General features: G+C 46.8%; 1 protein-coding gene across 3 annotated transcripts in view; it reads left to right on the plus strand.

Annotated features, from left to right (window-relative positions):
• The window catches only part of LOC147740917 (membrane-spanning 4-domains subfamily A member 8-like), a 244,366-nt gene that overhangs the window by 62,803 nt on the left and 163,922 nt on the right, over positions 1-17,641 (plus strand). For 2 of the 3 annotated variants that reach the window (XM_086952198.1, XM_086952199.1), the window contains one exon: positions 2,836-2,892. The exons of the other annotated variant lie outside the window; for it this stretch is intronic. The gene's annotated coding sequence lies outside the window, so the exon portion shown is untranslated. The remainder of the gene's footprint in view (positions 1-2,835; positions 2,893-17,641) is intronic. 3 annotated transcript variants of the gene reach the window in all.

Here is a 17,641-nt window from a genome sequence, read left to right on the forward strand (position 1 = left end):
CCTCAAAGGTGCATCTAACAAGGCTAGAAGGCTGATTAGACAGAATATACTTTTTGAACCATCTAGAACCCAGAAACTGAAACATTTAGATAAAATGCAGAAAGATCAAGGTACTTTGAGATTCATAACGACCTTTAATACCAAGCATAAAGAAATAAGATCAATTCTTAGAAAACACTGGTATCTAATAAGAAATGATCCAGTGTTAGGTCCAAAGGCGAAAAAGAATCCCGAAATAACGTATAGAAAATCTAAATCCTTAAAAGATCTAGTTGTTAAAAGTGAGTTCGTAGATAAAAAGAGAAGTAACACCGACTGGCTGAAACCTAAACCTGGTTTTAAAAGATGTTTTAAGTGCAAAGCTTGCCAACATGGAATGAATCACACAGATTTTAAAACCTCTTTTAATAAGACAATAAAAATCAGGAGTGCCATCACTTGTAAGAGTGAATATATAGTATATTTACTACAATGCCCATGTCCTAAGATTTACATTGGTAGCACTATTCTACCATTCCTTCAGCACAGACGTGCAATTGTCAATCAGGATAGATCCTACCCTGTAGCGCGGAACTTTGAATTACATCACCAAAGTAACCCCGCAGGCCTCCAGTATTCTTGTATTGCAGAGGTCCCAAAGAAAAAGAGAGGGGGTGACAGAAAAGGTGAACTCAGAAAATTGGAGACCTATTTCATTTTAGAGTTCAATTGCAAAGAACCACAGGGTTTGAATGTAGATGAGGATCTTTATACATGTTTAACCTGATTACTTGTATACATAATGAAATGATAGAACAACCTCGAGCATACCGAAACTGCATATTGAAATTATGATTTGTTAATACTTTTAAGTGACAAAAAGTTAATTTTTTAATGGATATTTCTGCTTTCCTTCTTTTAATACATAGTATGTTGTGTAAAATTGAAGTGGCATTGGAAAAAATGGAATGAAATGAGTAATGCTTTTTTAACTATTTTATGCACTGACACTTTAGAATTTTTTTTTAAGTGCAATAGGAGTGGATTGTTTACATGAATAGTACGAAGTACTACTGTTGGAGTCTAAGCATTAGCCCTTTTTAAAAATGTAACATATTCAAGCACTGGCACTTTATTCTCTTTTTAGAATTATGTGCATTCTATAGAGTAGTTGTTTACAGTAAGAGAGTATTATTGTTTACAAATAAGCACTTGCACTTTATGATGAAATAATAAGGTTATTTTGATTGAAATAGCATTACTAGGAAATGTTTTCCCTTTCCAGTTAGAATAGTATGGTATAGCCACGTGATGAACTAAGATAAGTTATTGAACCAGTTGTCTAAGGTCAAATGAAAGCAATCAATTAGGAACAAGGATTGTACAGCATGAGACAGGAAATTGAAAATAATCCTATGAAGATTCTTTTAAGGTTTCAGTCGTTTAGAGGCACTTGCCCAGATAATAGTGAAACCTGAAATCGTGCAGACGATTTAAAAAGAAGTTGCTCGTGCACTTGCATGTTATCTAAATAATGTTTTTATCCACTGTTTTGAAACTATGCAAAGCGCAACAATGGGATTTTTAGATGTCTTACTTTTGTATTGGCGTTTGCGCTAAACATTTAGTATTCTTGAATTGTTGCTGTACTCAGGTTCCATGTACTTGCAAGTGTTAAAATGGCCACCAGATTAGTAGATGACTGGATCAGATTTTATTTGTCCTTTTACACTGTTCACTGCCTTGCTTGTGTACTAATAGAAGTGTTGAAGGGCGATACAAACATCGTGATCAAGGGAGCTTGACTCCCGAAACGCGTTGATGTAATTCAAATAAAACAAGCCTGAAACTGACGATACCTGCGTGCGAGTGCCGGATGATTTCTATGCAAAAGTGGAACGGATATCTTATCTTGAATATATTTATATATATATATATATATATATATATATATATATATATATCTCGAAAACAAGAAGCAAGACTGCCGTCCCGGATCCCCAGGAAAGCAGGCAACTCCACGAATCCAGTATTCAGGCAAGAGTTTTATTAAGCAACGCTTAACAGAGAAAGAAAACTGACGCGTTTCGGGCGGGATGCCCTTGATCACAGTCACAGTGATGTCATTTGAGATGTCATCAGTGCTGTCATCAGTGATGTCACTTGAGATATCATCAGTGATGTCATCAGTCATGTCACTGACCATGTCATGAATGAAGTAATATGTGACATCATCAGCAGTGGATTGCAGGCACGCGAGTTATAGTGAGTCAAACTAACTATAACGTGGGAATTTCAATTGTTTTGTATGAGTAAAATGTTCAGCAAACTATAACTTGTGTGAAACCTATGGTTTTTTCAGTGATTTTCAAAGGTGTTTTAAATGCTAATTCCTAACTATATTGAATGTGAAACCTATGTTTTTTTCAGTGAATATATATACATATATATATATATTTATATTATAATTATATTTTTATTTTTGTTTTGATGATATTGGTTGATCCTTGGTTTGAATGCGTGATCGCTGAACTGTTTAGTTACCCAAAAGGGGCATTACTTTGTGACTTTTTGACTCTTTGTCTTATTGGTGCCGTACCCCTTTGGTACGAAAGGCCCCCTCTCCTTTTGTTGGGATCATGCGGATATGCCAGAACAAGCGAGACACGTTCTTTGAACAGCTACGTCATGACGTCAGCCCTCCAGCCTCAGTTCATCTCTGTGATATGGGATAGAACTCATGGTATTTCTATTGCTGTTCAGTCTTATCTTTCGCTGACTTATAACTACAATGATGAAGGTTCACTTGGCTTGTGTTTTTATGACCTGGGAGTGTTTTTGCTCTCTCTGACGCAGGTGCAGAAGACAGTAGGAAGTGAGGCAGTGTGAGAGCAGAGACAGAGAAGCTGACAGGTGAGACTGGACTTCTTTATAGAGCATTTGAAATGATGAATATTTTTGATCTTTCCTATATTCATAATAACTCCTATTTATATATTTATCTGCTTTATATGTATATGGATGTCAGTAAGTGTTCGCCAGTGGTCCCGGTGACAACGTCCATAGTTTCTTTTGTAGTTCTCAAGCTCCTGAGGCGCTCTCACATCACTGACCCATCACCTGGGCCTCAGCGCCCACAAGAGCGGGGACCCAGTTGTTCTTGTTATCTGCTTATGTTATTTCATCAGGGCTAATGACTACTGTCATATCAATAGGTATCCCCAAAGCATGTGAGGTAATATCCTCCACCTCAGTCATGTGAGGTCACATCCACCACCCCAGTCATGTGAGGTCACATCCTCCACCCCAGTCATGTGAGGTCACATCCACCACCCCAGTCATGTGAGGTCACATCCTCCACCCCAATTAAATGGGTGAAATGTTGCGATTGATTTTGCTCTTGTTCGATAATGATCATAGAGTAAGGCATTTGAAGCCTGCTCTATAGATTCAATGACAGATGCATCGAAATTCTGTGGGGGTGCCGGTGATTACCGCTGCAGGTCTGTTTCTCCACTGTTGCACTAAACCTGTTTGCTGGATGGAACTCATTTGGGTATGGTTCTTTTAAGCACTAACCTGTGTAGGAGCAGAAATATTGTGGCATAACATATTTCATGGTGAAAACTAGCAAACTACCTGTTGGACCCGGCCCTTTTGGCAGGTTCACCCCAAGACTTTTTGCATTTTCCTAGCCTGTTTCTGTGACCTGGTGTTGGTGATTTTAGGCCTCTGCGCACCTTTTCACTGTGGTACAGTGTAAAGTGCGTGAGCACTCTGTATGTGTGGTGAGTGACCTGCCCTCCCATAGGAATGAATGGGGAATATGTATGCCCATGGTAGTTCCTGATGTGTGGGGAGTGCAGGGACGAGTTTGGTATGTGCGTCCTTGTGGGATTGAATGCTGCGCAATGATATATGCGGCATGATTGTGTCTAGTGTAGAAGTGCCACTTTTAGAAGTTGGCATATTTGTGTAAATTGTGTCTGGCGTGTGATTGGCTAGTGAGCCTGGCTCCAAGAGTCTGGGTGGGTCTGCCCCGGTGGTGAATGGAGTGATTAGCATGCTGATGTGAGGGGAGGGGTGCACCTGGGCCTGAATAGGGCTGGGCTTTCCCCACACAATGCTGGCTCCACCCCCTGTGGTGCATCTGATGTCCCTAGCCTGGCCTGTGAAAGGAGTTCCCTATAACCAGTTGTAGCTGGTTCTCACACTGCCTGCACCCTGCTAGACAAAGGATTTCTCTGTATAAAAAGGGGCTGTGTCCCCTTACAAAATGTTCTTGTTTTTGACTTGAATCCTGCCAGGGGCGTGCTGCTGCTTGGGCTCAGGGGAAGGCTTGCCTCCCTGGTCCCTGCCCAGCCCCTGGACACCTGATGGACTTTCCTTCTCTGGGAGCTGCTGTGCTCCACCTTATGTCCTGGACTGCTGAGGTCCTGGACTCCTGAAGGACTTTGTTGCTTTATTTTGGCATCTAGCGCTTTGGAGCGCTTTATTTCTCCCCCAGCGCTTGAGAGCGCTTTATTTTTTACTTATAGCGCTGAGAGCGCTTTACTTTGCCCCCAAGCGCTTAGTAGCGCTTTTATTTTGATTCTCGAGGGTGCCCACCCCTCATTTTGCCCCCTTTGTTTCACCGCCGTGGCCCGAGCCGTTTTTGATGATGGCCGCCGGAGAGAAGTTTCCCGAGGCGCCGCGCTGTGATTGGCGGGCCGCGGGAGGCTCGTCCTGGAAATCTTCACGATGATTGGCCCGCGGCAGGAGGCACGACTGAAGGGCCGCGCTGCGATTTGCCAGCGCTCAGGGAGACCGGAGAAGAGGATGGTGCCTGCCGCTGTGGGGCTCCCATGACCGAGGGGAAGCCCCGCACGCAGAGGAGAGCCCCGCGCTACAAGTGCCCGAGACCGGAGGAGTGCTGCTGCAGAACTCCGGTGAGTGGGGCTCCGTGTGGCAGACCTGGGGGCATTTGGATGGTGAGAGCCGGAGAAGCTCCCATGAGGTTTCTCCTGAGTTGGAGCCATTGATGCCTGAGTCCCACGAGCGGGGCTCCAATGAGAGGGGACATTTAGGTTACGAGCTCCGAGAGGCTCACAGCGGCATAGTTGTTTTACGAGCCCAGAGAGGCTCTTGAGTGCCGCATCTGTGGAGAGCCCCAAGAGGCTCAGACCGGCCCATTGGTGTTAAGAGTCCAGAGAGGCTCTTGAGGGTCCCATTGGTGACGAGCCACGAGAGGCTCACAGCGGCATAGTTGTTTTACGAGCCCAGAGAGGCTCTTGAGTGCCGCATCTGTGGAGAGCCTTGAGAGGCTCAGGGGCACAGTTGTTTTGGATGGTAGAGCCTGTGAGGCTCACAGGTGGTTCTTGAGCCCCAGTATTCTTTCAGAGAACGCTGAAGAGATCCTACAGCTGCACAGCACTTAGTGCCAGCTGCAACGTTTAGGCCTTGTGACTGTTCTCAGCTTCCAAGCAAGTAGTGGACAGCTGCAACATTTAGGTTTTGCGCTGGTGGCGCACCCCTGACTGGTACTGCTTTGGCAGCACGCCCTGACATTCTGGGCACAGGGCTTTTTGAGTCCCCTTGTTGGGTGGCCAGTTGGCCAGGGGGCTGGTATGTGGGTAGGGCGTAAGTCCCTAATGTGATTTTTGCGCAATGTAATTTTGCTATGTTTATGATAGTAATTGCCTAAGATGATGTTTGCGCTATGTGATTATGAGGTTATTTTACCTATGTAGGTTTATGCTAGTGAGAGTCTATTTCACTATGTGAGTTACGCCCCTAAATGTGAGTTATGCTTAGTGGGAGAGTCTAATGTGTTTAGACTAGTGAGAGATTGCCTACTGTAGTTTTTACTGGTTAGGCCCAAATGTGAGTTATGCGTAATGTGCTATGCCATTATGCTTGTGACACCTCTGAATGTGTTTTATGCATTATGTGTCTTACCTACACCTCTGAATGTTTTTATGCATCATGTGTTTTCCTGTGCTGCACCTCTGAATGTGTTTTGATGCGTCATGTGCCTTGTTCTTACACCGCTGAATGGATGTTTATATATCATGTGTCTTTCCTACACCTCTGAATGTTCTATGCATCATGTGTGAAACTTCTGATTGTTATATGTTCAAAAGTACTATTTCTAACAGTATTTCTAGTTCTACTAAGTGCTGATTCTGACAGTGGCCCACGTGGCCCTGTCCTGGTGTAAATAATCCCTTGTGAATATTGCCCGTGCCAATTGGCACAATGTATATTGTGTGATTACTATCTGATGTGTTTTGACAAGACAGAAGTTATTTTTATATAACCTCGTGTGAAGTTCCTTTTGTGGTGTGCCTAGGATGTTGTTGCTGTTGTGTGCGTGTGCAAATGCTTTAGACATTGCCTCCGGGATAAGCCTGTCTGCTCGTGCCAAGCTACCAAGGGGGTGAGCAGGGGTTATCTTGGCGTGTGACTCCCTTGCCCTGACTAGAATGGTGGTTTCTGCCTAGCTTTGGGGTCAGCCTTAGCCAACCAGTTCTAACATTGTTGGACAGCTTTGAGGATTAGGACTTGTGTTTGCGCAGTACCACAGCGACAGCTGGCTACATTACAAAACTCTGCATTTTCTAGATAGTCACATGTTTGGGATTATTGTTTATGATTTTTTCCTCAAGAGTGTCATTTTCAGATGGTGTTTCCTGCCCTTTATCTTTAGTGGCAGATGAGAGAAAATGACAAGGCGGGACGCCAGTAGAGGGGGAGGTTCCATAGATAAGGAATCCCTTGCTGGGTCCAGTACCCAATCCCTATTCCTGTCCCTGTGTGGGTAGATGGAAGAGAAATGGCTTGCTCTGGAGGGTGGTTATCCCCTGAGTTTAGTGTGTGTGTCTGGATTACCCAGTATGGTAGGCTCCAGTGGTGGCAGCTAAAATGTGTCCAGTGAGTGAAGTACCATTCCCAGTTCCCAGAGTATGGTGCCTGGTGCTCAGTAAGAGGGGTACAGGTTGAGAGTCAGGGGTAGTGAGGAACTGTCTCACCAGTCTGGAGGGGGAGTGTGTGGATGAGTGGTGTGTTGAACTGGAGGAGTTGGTGTGAGGTTTTTTTGTGTAATAAAAGGAGCTTGCACAGAAGGTGTACCTCTGGTAGTGTGCAGGAGGTCCCTGCAGGACCTCCTGCACACCACCAGAGGTACACCTCCTGTGCAAGCTCCTTTTATTACACAAAAAAACCTGGGTAAGAAGGTGGACATCTGGCGGTGTGCTAGATGTCTTGCAGAGGCATTAGGGAGAGAATATAATAGTAGTGGCTTGTGTATCTGATGATCCTGTGTAGAGGAAGAGGTTCATGTGTAGCCCAGCTAGGTCCCAGTGGGATGATAGGGGTGTAGGGGCTCACGTCCTGTCTCAGTGGAGGCGGAGTGAGTGTGGGACGGTGTGTCCCACGTTGGCCCGAAACCCTGTCTCAGGGCCTGGAGGGTTCCCTAAGGGAGCGCCAGGTCAGGGGCCTAGACTGTACTTACATGTCATTTGAGGAGGATGTTCCTGTGTCTAGAGGACGGGGAGTGTCTGTAACCAGAACTCCGGTGGTCCTGGTGTTGGGCAGTACCACTCCTAAGTGGAGGGTGCAGAAGTCCTGTTTCGCTGGACATTTGACCGTCTAGAGTGCTTGCCCATTTTTGGGGCCTCTGGAGGTCGTTCCCCGAGGAGGGGGAGGCCAGGTTCAGGTTCAGCCTGACCTGGAGGAAAGGGCATCTGTACTCAGTGTCCTGACCGGTTTTGGCTTCTAGGGGTACCGCTCCAAGGTGGGAGGATGCAGAACTCTGGAAGGGGGTGCAGAGGGTTGGTGTACTTCTGAACCCGGTGCAACCTGAGGGTTTAGATCTTAGCTTGGGAGATTAGGAAACTTCCAGGTCAAGAAGGAATCTCTGCCAAAGTAGATCAGCTGAAGAGACTGAGGGGGCTGCCCTTGCTGTGTGATCTGGGGCTCACCTGCAGTGTGTTGTTTCCACTAAGGTAGAGGGAAGGGGACTTTGCTGTGTGCTGTGTCCCCCTACCTGCTTGAGGAGGGACTGTGCTGTGTGCTTTGTACCTCCGATGTGAAATTGTTTCCAGATCCCAGGTGGTAGGCCAGTGATGGAAAGAGATCCTGATCTGGTGGGAGAGATGTGTTCCAGTGGGTACTTCCCTGGGAGGGTGCGGAACCCCAGAGGTAGAGGTAGGGTGGGGCATTCTTGCACGTGGCCTCTGGTCAGCCTGATGGTATGGTCCCTAGGTTGAAGGATCAGTTGTAAATGTAGCTACACTGAGAGGGAGAGTGGAGAATGACTATTGTGTGCCAGGGGTTACTGCCCCCCACTCTGTGGATTGGACAGGACCTGTGACATTTGGAGGGCCTAGTGCCGGCTCCTGGCCGTGGATGACTAGAGAGTACCAGTGGGGTATCCTAGTTGTGCCAGAGAGCTCTTGTTGAGAGAAATACATGTGGGTTCAGAGTGGCGAAAAACCGGAGGGTGTCCCTGCCGTGCTGGCCCGTGTCCGTGTTTTGTCGCCCAAAGCAGGGAAGCCCATCAGTGGAGTGATTGGTCTACCCTGCGTTTTGGCTGGAAGGGGGTTGTGTTGGACCCGGCCCTTTTGGCAGGTTCACACCGAGACTTTTTGCTTTTTCCTAGCCTGTTTCAGTGACCTGGTGTTGGTGATTTTAGGCCTCTGCGCACTTTTTCACTGTGGTACAGTGTAAAGTGCGTGAGCTCTCTGTATGTGTGGTGAGTGACCTGCCCTCTCACAGGAATGAATGGGGAATATATATGCCCATGGTAGTTCCTGATGTGTGGGGAGTGCAGGGTCGAGTTTGGTATGTGCGAAATCATGAGATTAAATGCTGCGCAATGATATATACGGCATGATTGTGTCTTGTGTAGAAGTGCCACTTTTAGAAGTTGGCATATTTGTGTAAATTGTGTCTGGCGTGGGATTGGCTAGTGAGCCTGGCTCCAAGAGTCTGGCTGGGTCTGCCCCGGTGGTGAATGGAGTGATTAGCATGCTGATGTGAGGGGAGGGGTGCACCTGGGCCTGAATAGGGCTGAGCTTTCCACACACAATGATGGCTCCACCCCCTGTGGTGCGTCTGATGTCCCTAGCCTGGCCTGTGAAAGGAGTTCCCTATAACCAGTTGTAGCTGGTTCTCACACTGCCTGCACCCTGCTAGACAAAGGATTTCTCTGTATAAAAAGGGGCTGTGTCCCCTTACAAAATGTTCTTGTTTCTGACTTGAATCCTGCCAGGGGCGTGCTGCTGCTTGGGCTCAGAGGAATATTCTGCTTAATTCAGAAACTCTGTCCATCACCACCCCTTGTTGTTAAATATTTTGTCCACCCTAAGCGTGGAAGGATTCAAGCAAGCCGGGCCGACGACGGCTGAAATGCCAGAAAACGGTCCCCGGAAGCTTGTTTCCTTCCCAGTGTAAGAATTGGCTTGGTAGTTTGGTTTGCCCTGTTCCCATCATGCACTGGGACAGGAACAGACTAATTTGCATATAGCCAGGTTCTGAACTGGGATGGTGCAGTGAGCTAAAAAACGGTGTTGGATCTAGCCCTGATCTCTTGACTGGGTGAGAGTATTCTGCTTAATTCAGAAACTCTGTCCATCACCACCCCTTGTTGTTAAATATTTTGTCCACCCTAAGCGTGGAAGGGTATACTCAGATGTGAGTCCCTTGCTCATTGCACCATCAGGATTCAAGCAAGCCGGGCCGACGACGGCTGAAATGCCAGAAACCGGTCCCCGGAAGCTTGTTTCCTTCCCAGTGTAAGAATTGGCTTGGTAGTTTGGTTTGCCCTGTTCCCATCATGCACTGGGACAGGAACAGACTAATTTGCATATAGCCAGGTTCTGAACTGGGATGGTGCAGTGAGCTAAAAAACGGTGTTGGATCTAGCCCTGATCTCTTGACTGGGTGAGAGTATTCTGCTTAATTCAGAAACTCTGTCCATCACCACCCCTTGTTGTTAAATATTTTGTCCACCCTAAGCGTGGAAGGGTATACTCAGATGTGAGTCCCTTGCTCATTGCACCATCAGGATTCAAGCAGCCGGGCCGACGATGGCTGAAATGCCAGAAACCGGTCCCCGGAAGCTTGTTTCCTTCCCAGTGTAAGAATTGGCTTGGTAGTTTGGTTTGCCCTGTTCCCATCATGCACTGGGACAGGAACAGACTAATTTGCATATAGCCAGGTTCTGAACTGGGATGGTGCAGTGAGCTAAAAAACGGTGTTGGATCTAGCCCTGATCTCTTGACTGGGTGAGAGTATTCTGCTTAATTCAAAAACTCTGTCCATCACCACCCCTTGTTGTTAAATATTTTGTCCACCCTAAGCGTGGAAGGGTATACTCATATGTGAGTCCCTTGCTCATTGCACCATCAGGATTCAAGCAAGCCGGGCCGACGACGGCTGAAATGCCAGAAACCGGTCCCCGGAAGCTTGTTTCCTTCCCAGTGTAAGAATTGGCTTGGTAGTTTGGTTTGCCCTGTTCCCATCATGCACTGGGACAGGAACAGACTAATTTGCATATAGCCAGGTTCTGAACTGGGATGGTGCAGTGAGCTAAAAAACGGTGTTGGATCTAGCCCTGATCTCTTGACTGGGTGAGAGTATTCTGCTTAATTCAGAAACTCTGTCCATCACCACCCCTTGTTGTTAAATATTTTGTCCACCCTAAGCGTGGAAGGGTATACTCAGATGTGAGTCTCTTGCTCATTGCACCATCAGGATTCAAGCAAGCCGGGCCGACGACGGCTGAAATGCCAGAAACCGGTCCCCGGAAGCTTGTTTCCTTCCCAGTGTAAGAATTGGCTTGGTAGTTTGGTTTGCCCTGTTCCCATCATGCACTGGGACAGGAACAGACTAATTTGCATATAGCCAGGTTCTGAACTGGGATGGTGCAGTGAGCTAAAAAACGGTGTTGGATCTAGCCCTGATCTCTTGACTGGGTGAGAGTATTCTGCTTAATTCAGAAACTCTGTCCATCACCACCCCTTGCTGTTAAATATTTTGTCCACCCTAAGCGTGGAAGGGTATACTCAGATGTGAGTCCCTTGCTCATTGCACCATCAGGATTCAAGCAAGCCGGGCCGACGACGGCTGAAATGCCAGAAGCCGGTCCCCGGAAGCTTGTTTCCTTCCCAGTGTAAGAATTGGCTTGGTAGTTTGGTTTGCCCTGTTCCCATCATGCACTGGGACAGGAACAGACTAATTTGCATATAGCCAGGTTCTGAACTGGGATGGTGCAGTGAGCTAAAAAACAGTGTTGGATCTAGCCCTGATCTCTTGACTGGGTGAGAGTATTCTGCTTAATTCAGAAACTCTGTCCATCACCACCCCTTGTTGTTAAATATGGGCTCAGGGGAAGGCTTGCCTCCCTGGGCCCTGCCCAGCCCCTGGACACTTGATGGACTTTCCTTCTCTGGGAGCTGCTGTGCTCCACCTTATGTCCTGGACTGCTGAGGTCCTGGGCTCCTGAAGGACTTTGTTGCTTTATTTTGGCATCTAGCGCTTTTGAGCGCTTTATTTCTCCCCCAGCGCTTGAGAGCGCTTTATTTTTTACTTATAGCGCTGAGAGCGCTTTACTTTGCCCCTAGCGCTTAGTAGTACTTTTATTTTGATTCTCCAGGGTGCCCACCCCTCATTTTGCCCCTTTTGTTTCACCACGCGGCCCGAGCCGTTTTTGATGATCGCCGCGATAGAGAAGCTTTACCGAGGCGCCGCGCTGTGATTGGCGGGCCGCGGGAGGCTCGTCCTGGAAAGCTGCGTGATGATTGGCCCACGGCAGGAGGCTCGACTGAAGGGCCGCGCTGCGATTGGCCAGCACTTAGGGAGACCGGAGAAGAGGATGGTGCCTGCCGCTGTGGGGCTCCCATGACCGAGGGGGAGCCCCGCACCCAAAGGAGAGCACTGCATTACAAGTGCCCAAGACCGGAGGAGTGCTGCTGCAGAACTCCGGTGAGTGGGTTTCTGTGTGGCACCATAATGCTACATACAGCTTTAGCATTTCCTAACAGAGGTGTGCATCGGGAGGCGGAGGCATTGAAGGTAACATCTCCTCCCACATTTATTTCGTCTCATTTCAGATTGCGTTCTTTGGCGTCCTTCTTACCGGACACCAGTTCGAGTTTGTAATATCTATAAAGTGAACTGCGCTATATACACCACCTTTGAGCGGGGACACCTAGATAGTAAGAGATGTAGGTTGTAGTACAATGATGGTCACTCGAACATCGAGGGGGGCAAGGTACAAGGTACGAGTGATTACGCAGTATGTAAGGACATGGACAATTGTAAGGACATGTTTCTTGCATATATCAGGTCATACATGGGCAAGCGACAAGTAAAGCATGAGCAGGATTCTAGGCACTACATGTCATCGGGATTTCTGGCTCAACATTAGACGATGGGTTCTAATGGGTTCCAAAGAGATATGATATTAAGCGAATGATAGAAAGAATATGCAAATACTAATAGGGTGGTTGTTCTATCTTCTCTTTTATTGCTATAGTGAATGTTCTCCCGCATCTGAGGGGACAATCTCCACACACAATACGGGAGAGGTACGGATCTAGTAGACCAACCTCACCCTTGGGGTACCATTATCCAAAGCATGGAGGAACCCAGAGTGGCACTGAATGTGACGGTCCTGAAGAAGACCGGAGTGACCTTACAGGCACACACAGAGCGGTCGAAACATGTTGACTCTGGCAGTGGTAGGAGGGAAGCCCTGAGGTTCCTAATTATCTCATTGAGGCCTTTTCCCATCCTTTTTCATATTTTAATCCTGGTAGGGGTGTCAAGAAAAGTTTAATAAAGGTTGTGTTTTGGTTGACACCTTTAATTAGTTTTAAATCACTCTTCATACTGCACTTTTCGTCGCACTTTTCGGTTGTGATCACTTGGTGTCTGCACGACTTTCACCAATTTTTTTGTGTTACATGTCGTCTATGTCCATTTGTCCTGACTATATGTCGTGTTAAGCGAAATGTATTATTTTTCCCCCTCCCTAATGCTCCGCCCTGTGTGGGGATACACCAGGGCGTATTGTAAGCATGCCCGATGATGAAGCATGTCACATACCTTGGTATGTGAGTGAGGGCAGTTTTTTCAAATAGAGTGATTTGCCTTATTGGGGCTCTCTCTGTTTGTATATTTTGTATGTGTTACCCACTCTATACACCCCCTATGTGCGTATATTTGAGTTTCTTGGGGGTCTGGGGTGTTAGAGTATAAACTGACTTGACCCTCGCCCCTTTTTCTTGTTAAATCATGTTCTGTGTGGCAGACCTGGGGGCATTTGGTTGGTGAGAGCCGGAGAAGCTACCACGAGGTTTCTCCTGAGTTGGGGCCATTGATCCCTGAGTCCCCCGAGCGGGGCTCCAACGGCAGGGGACATTTTGGTGACGAGCCCGAGAGGCTCACAGCGGCATAGTTGTTTTACGAGCCCAGAGAGGCTCTTGAGTGCCGTATCTGTGGAGAGCCCTGAGAGGCTCAGGGGCACAGTTGTTTTGGATGGTAGAGCCTGCGAGGCTCACAGGTGGTTCTTGGGCCCCAGTATTCTTTCAGAGAACCCAGAAGAGATCCTACAGATGCGCAGCACTTAGTGCCAGCTGCAACATTTAGACCTTGTGACTGTTCTCAGCTGCCCAGCAAGTAGTGGGCAGCTGCAACGTTTAGGTTTTGCGGCAGTGGCGCACCCCTGACTGGCGCTGCTTTGGCAGAGCGCCCTGACATTCTGGACACAGGGCTTTTTGAGTACCCTTGTTGGATGGCCAGTTGGCCAGGGGGCTGGTATTTGGGTAGGGCGTAAGGCCCTAATGTGATTTTTGCGCAATGTAATTTTGCTATGTTTATGATAGTAATTGCCTAAGGAGATGTATGCGCTATGTGATTATGAGGTTATTTTACCTATGTAGGTTTATGCTAGTGAGAGTCTATTTCACTATGTGAGTTACTCCCCTAACTGTGAGTTATCCTTAGGGGGAGAGTCTAATGTGTTTAGACTAGTGAGAGATTGCCTACTGTAGTTGTTACTGGTTAGGCCCAAATGGGAGTTATGCGTAATGTGCTATGCCATTATGCCTGTGACACCTCTGAATGTGTTTTATGCATTATGTGTCTTACCTACACCTCTGAATGTTTTTATACATCAAGTGTTTTCCTGTGCTGCACCTCTGATTGTGTTTTGATGCATCATGTGCCTTGTTCTTACACCGCTGATTGTATGTTTATACATCATGTGTCTTTCCTACACCTCTGAATGTTCTATGCATCATGTGTGAAACTTCTGATTGTTATATGTTCAAAAGTACTATTTCTAACAGTATTTCTAGTTCTACTAAGTGCTGATTCAGTCAGTGGCCCACGTGGCCCTGTCCTGGTGTAAATAATCCCTTGTGAATATTGCCCGTGCCAATTGGCACAATGAATATTGTGTGATTACTATCTGATGTGTTTTGACAATACAGAAGTTATTTTTATATAACCTCGTGTGGAGTTCCTTTTATGGTGTGCCTAGGATGTTGTTGCTGTTGTGTGTGTGCGCAAATGCTTTACACATTGCCTCCGGGATAAGCCTGTCTGCTCGTGCCAAGCTACCAAGGGGGTGAGCAGGGGTTATCTTGGTGTGTGACTCCCTTGCCCTGACTAGAATGTTGGTTTCTGCCTAGCTTTGGCGTCAGCCTTAGCCAATCAGAAATAGCCAGTTCTAACACTACCAAACTATCTTAATATTCGTAGGGCCATATTTATTACCCGGTTTGCGGCACTCCTGCACCACAGAACATGGTGCAAGAGAGGTACGAACATTAAGTCAGATTTTTGAAGCCTTTGGGAGCTTGAAATGACTCCACAAATTGCTTTGTTGCATTACTCTGCCCTGAGTAGTCAACTCATATGTGTTGCATGGGTGTTCCCATGCGAATCTATGGTTTTTTGATGCATGCCCAGATTTAATAGTCATTGTAAATCAGGAAATTCACCAAAGAGAAACTCCTCCCCATGTGAGGCTTAACAGGGAAAAATATCTTTATTTTGCCTGTTACTACTTCTTTCTATGTGTGCTGGATTCTGTAGCATACATAGAAAGAGGAATATACCTCTCAGGATTGGTTTAGTCCTGGAAAATGTCCCTTCTTGCACAAAAACAATCCTGCATGTAAATCAGGCACCCTTGCACCATGGTGCAAGTGGGCCTGCCTTGGCGATAGCCTGCCAAAGTGGCACCAGAGCAGAGTAAAAGTCAGGAATACCCTGCACTGGATAAATGCAGTGCATTCCTGGCCTTTCCATCTGGGGCTTGCTGTGCTGTGCTGTCATAACTATGCCCCACAATGTACAGAATGGGAATATTGAACACAAAAACATCATGGCCAAAGTATTGACTCTGCCTAGGTATATGCATTCAAATGTATCTAATAATATTGTAACTGTAAATTATGTTTTTTTAAATATTGTATTCATTTAAAAAATAAATAATATATAAAATAACATAAAAAATAATTTACTAACTTTAAAAAATTAAGGGGCATATTTTCAACAGAATGACAAAGAGTGGTGTTAAGCAAAAGTTGCTAAAGCCATGCTTCATTATTCTGAAAACTCAAGGATGCGCAGTATTCACAAGAATGCAGTGCACCCCTACGTTTCCCCTAGCTCTAAACTAAATGTAGCTGCCTAGCACCAGCACAGGCACGCTTGCACCATAGTGCAAGGGTGTCTGCGTTTGGGGAGGAATGATTGTTTATGTGCAGTAAGGTGTGCATTCCTGCAGATAAATAATCCAGAATGACAATTTGTAACTCCTGTGTGCTGCATTGTGCAGCATACCTTCCTGCACATACACAATCATTCATGGTGATTTATTTTTTCTATGTGTGTATGTGTGCTGCAGCCTGACCTTGTGAGGTGCATCAATCTAGGGTTTAGTGAGAACCCTTGGGGGATGCTGCAGATGTATTCCTTTGGGACACAGTGTTGAAGGCTGCCGAGAGGTCGAGGAGGATCAGGGCTGCAGTTTATCCCTGGTCTAGGGGAGACCTGATATTGTCAGTGGCAGCAATTAGGGCAGTGATTTGAGAGGAACCCAGATTGGGATTGGGATGGGTCCAGGAGGTGGTTCGTAAATAAATAAATAAATAAATAAATAAAATAAATAACATAATTGTTCTCTAGGTGGTTCGTAAATTGGCGGCTGATTGCTTCTTCCAGAACTTAAGCAGGTAAAGGAGCAGGAAGATGGGCAGGTAGTTCTTGAGCTCTTCCGTGTCTGACGTGATGGAACTGTTGAGGATACTGGTGAGTTCTTTGCTTATGGTGCTGTTCCCTAGGTTAAACATGTTGTGGGGGCAGGGGTCCGTGGGTACGCTCGAATGGATGTAGCTCATGATGGTGGAGGTGATCTGCATGGTGAGTTGGTCCCAACTTGTAACCCATGGGTCTGAGTGGGAGTCACTGAAGTTGGGGAAGCAGTGGATGTGGGTGATCGGCAGTTGGAGGTCGAAGTATTCGTAGATGGTGGAGAATTTGCTGAGAAAGAAGTCTGCTAGGGTTTTGCAGAGATCTTGAAAGGTGGAGACGGTGTTCTTGGTTGCTGAGGGATTGTAGAAGTGTTTGACGATGCTGAAGAGTTCTTTGCTGTGGTTGTAGCTGGTTTCGAGGTGGGCGGCCTGGGTGTCCTTTTTAGCGGCTTTCAGGTGTTGGTGTTGGCTTTTCAGAGCCAGTTTGAAGGTGGCTTGGTAGTTTTGGTCTTTGCTTGTGTGGCAGATCCTTTCCGTTCGTTTGCAGTTACGTTTGGTGAATTTAAGTTCCGGGTTAAACCAGCTATTGTTTTTGGTGGGTCTGACTGGCTTGGTAGGTTTCAGGGGGACAACTGTGTCGGCACATTTGGTGATCCATAAGTTGAAGTTTTTGATGGCCACCTTGAGGTTGAAAGTGGCATCCTTGGGAGTCTCTGACAGTGTTCGTACATAGGTTTCCGGTTACCTTATTCCAGCTCCTGTGGGAAGTGCTGATCTGGTTGCTCAGGGTGTTGGGGTGGTTGTGATGGGGAAGTGGATGATTGTGTGGTTAGGCCAAATGATTTTTGAGGCATGGCAGTGCCAAATTGTTTGCTGTCTGTGAAGATAGGGTCCAAGGGGTGTCTGGCTATGTACGTGGGATTGATGACAAGTTGGTGTGGCTGAGGTTGTCCATACTCTTGAGTAGGCTGGCCATGTTGGCATGATTTGGGCCATCAATGGAGAAGCTGAGGTCTCTAAGGAAGATGAAGTTCTTGTAGTTGATGACCCGAGGGGTGATATCGTTAGACATGGCCTCGCAGAACGTCGGCGTGGCCCTGGTGGTCTGTATGCGAGGATGCCTTTGATGGTGGTCTTGCTGTCTGTGTTGAGTTAGAAGTTGAGATGTTCCATGATGGCGTCGGTGTCATAGTTGGTGGCTGTGCAGTGGATGATGGCTATTCCACCACTGTGTTTGCTGAAGCAGCCCCGGTGTATCCGTTGGGTGTGGCAGTGGCAATGCCAGGTGCTGATGCAGGTTTGAGCCAGGTCACAGTGAGTAAGATGACATCTGGGGTGAGGGAAGTGATGGGTCCCAGATGTCGGTGGTATGGTTGTGGACTGATCGGGAGTTGGAGGCATTGGAGTTCTTC

The sequence above is a fragment of the Lissotriton vulgaris genome, chromosome 1_1 (genome assembly GCF_964263255.1).
Source record: "Lissotriton vulgaris chromosome 1_1, aLisVul1.2, whole genome shotgun sequence".
NCBI lineage: Eukaryota > Metazoa > Chordata > Amphibia > Caudata > Salamandridae > Lissotriton > Lissotriton vulgaris.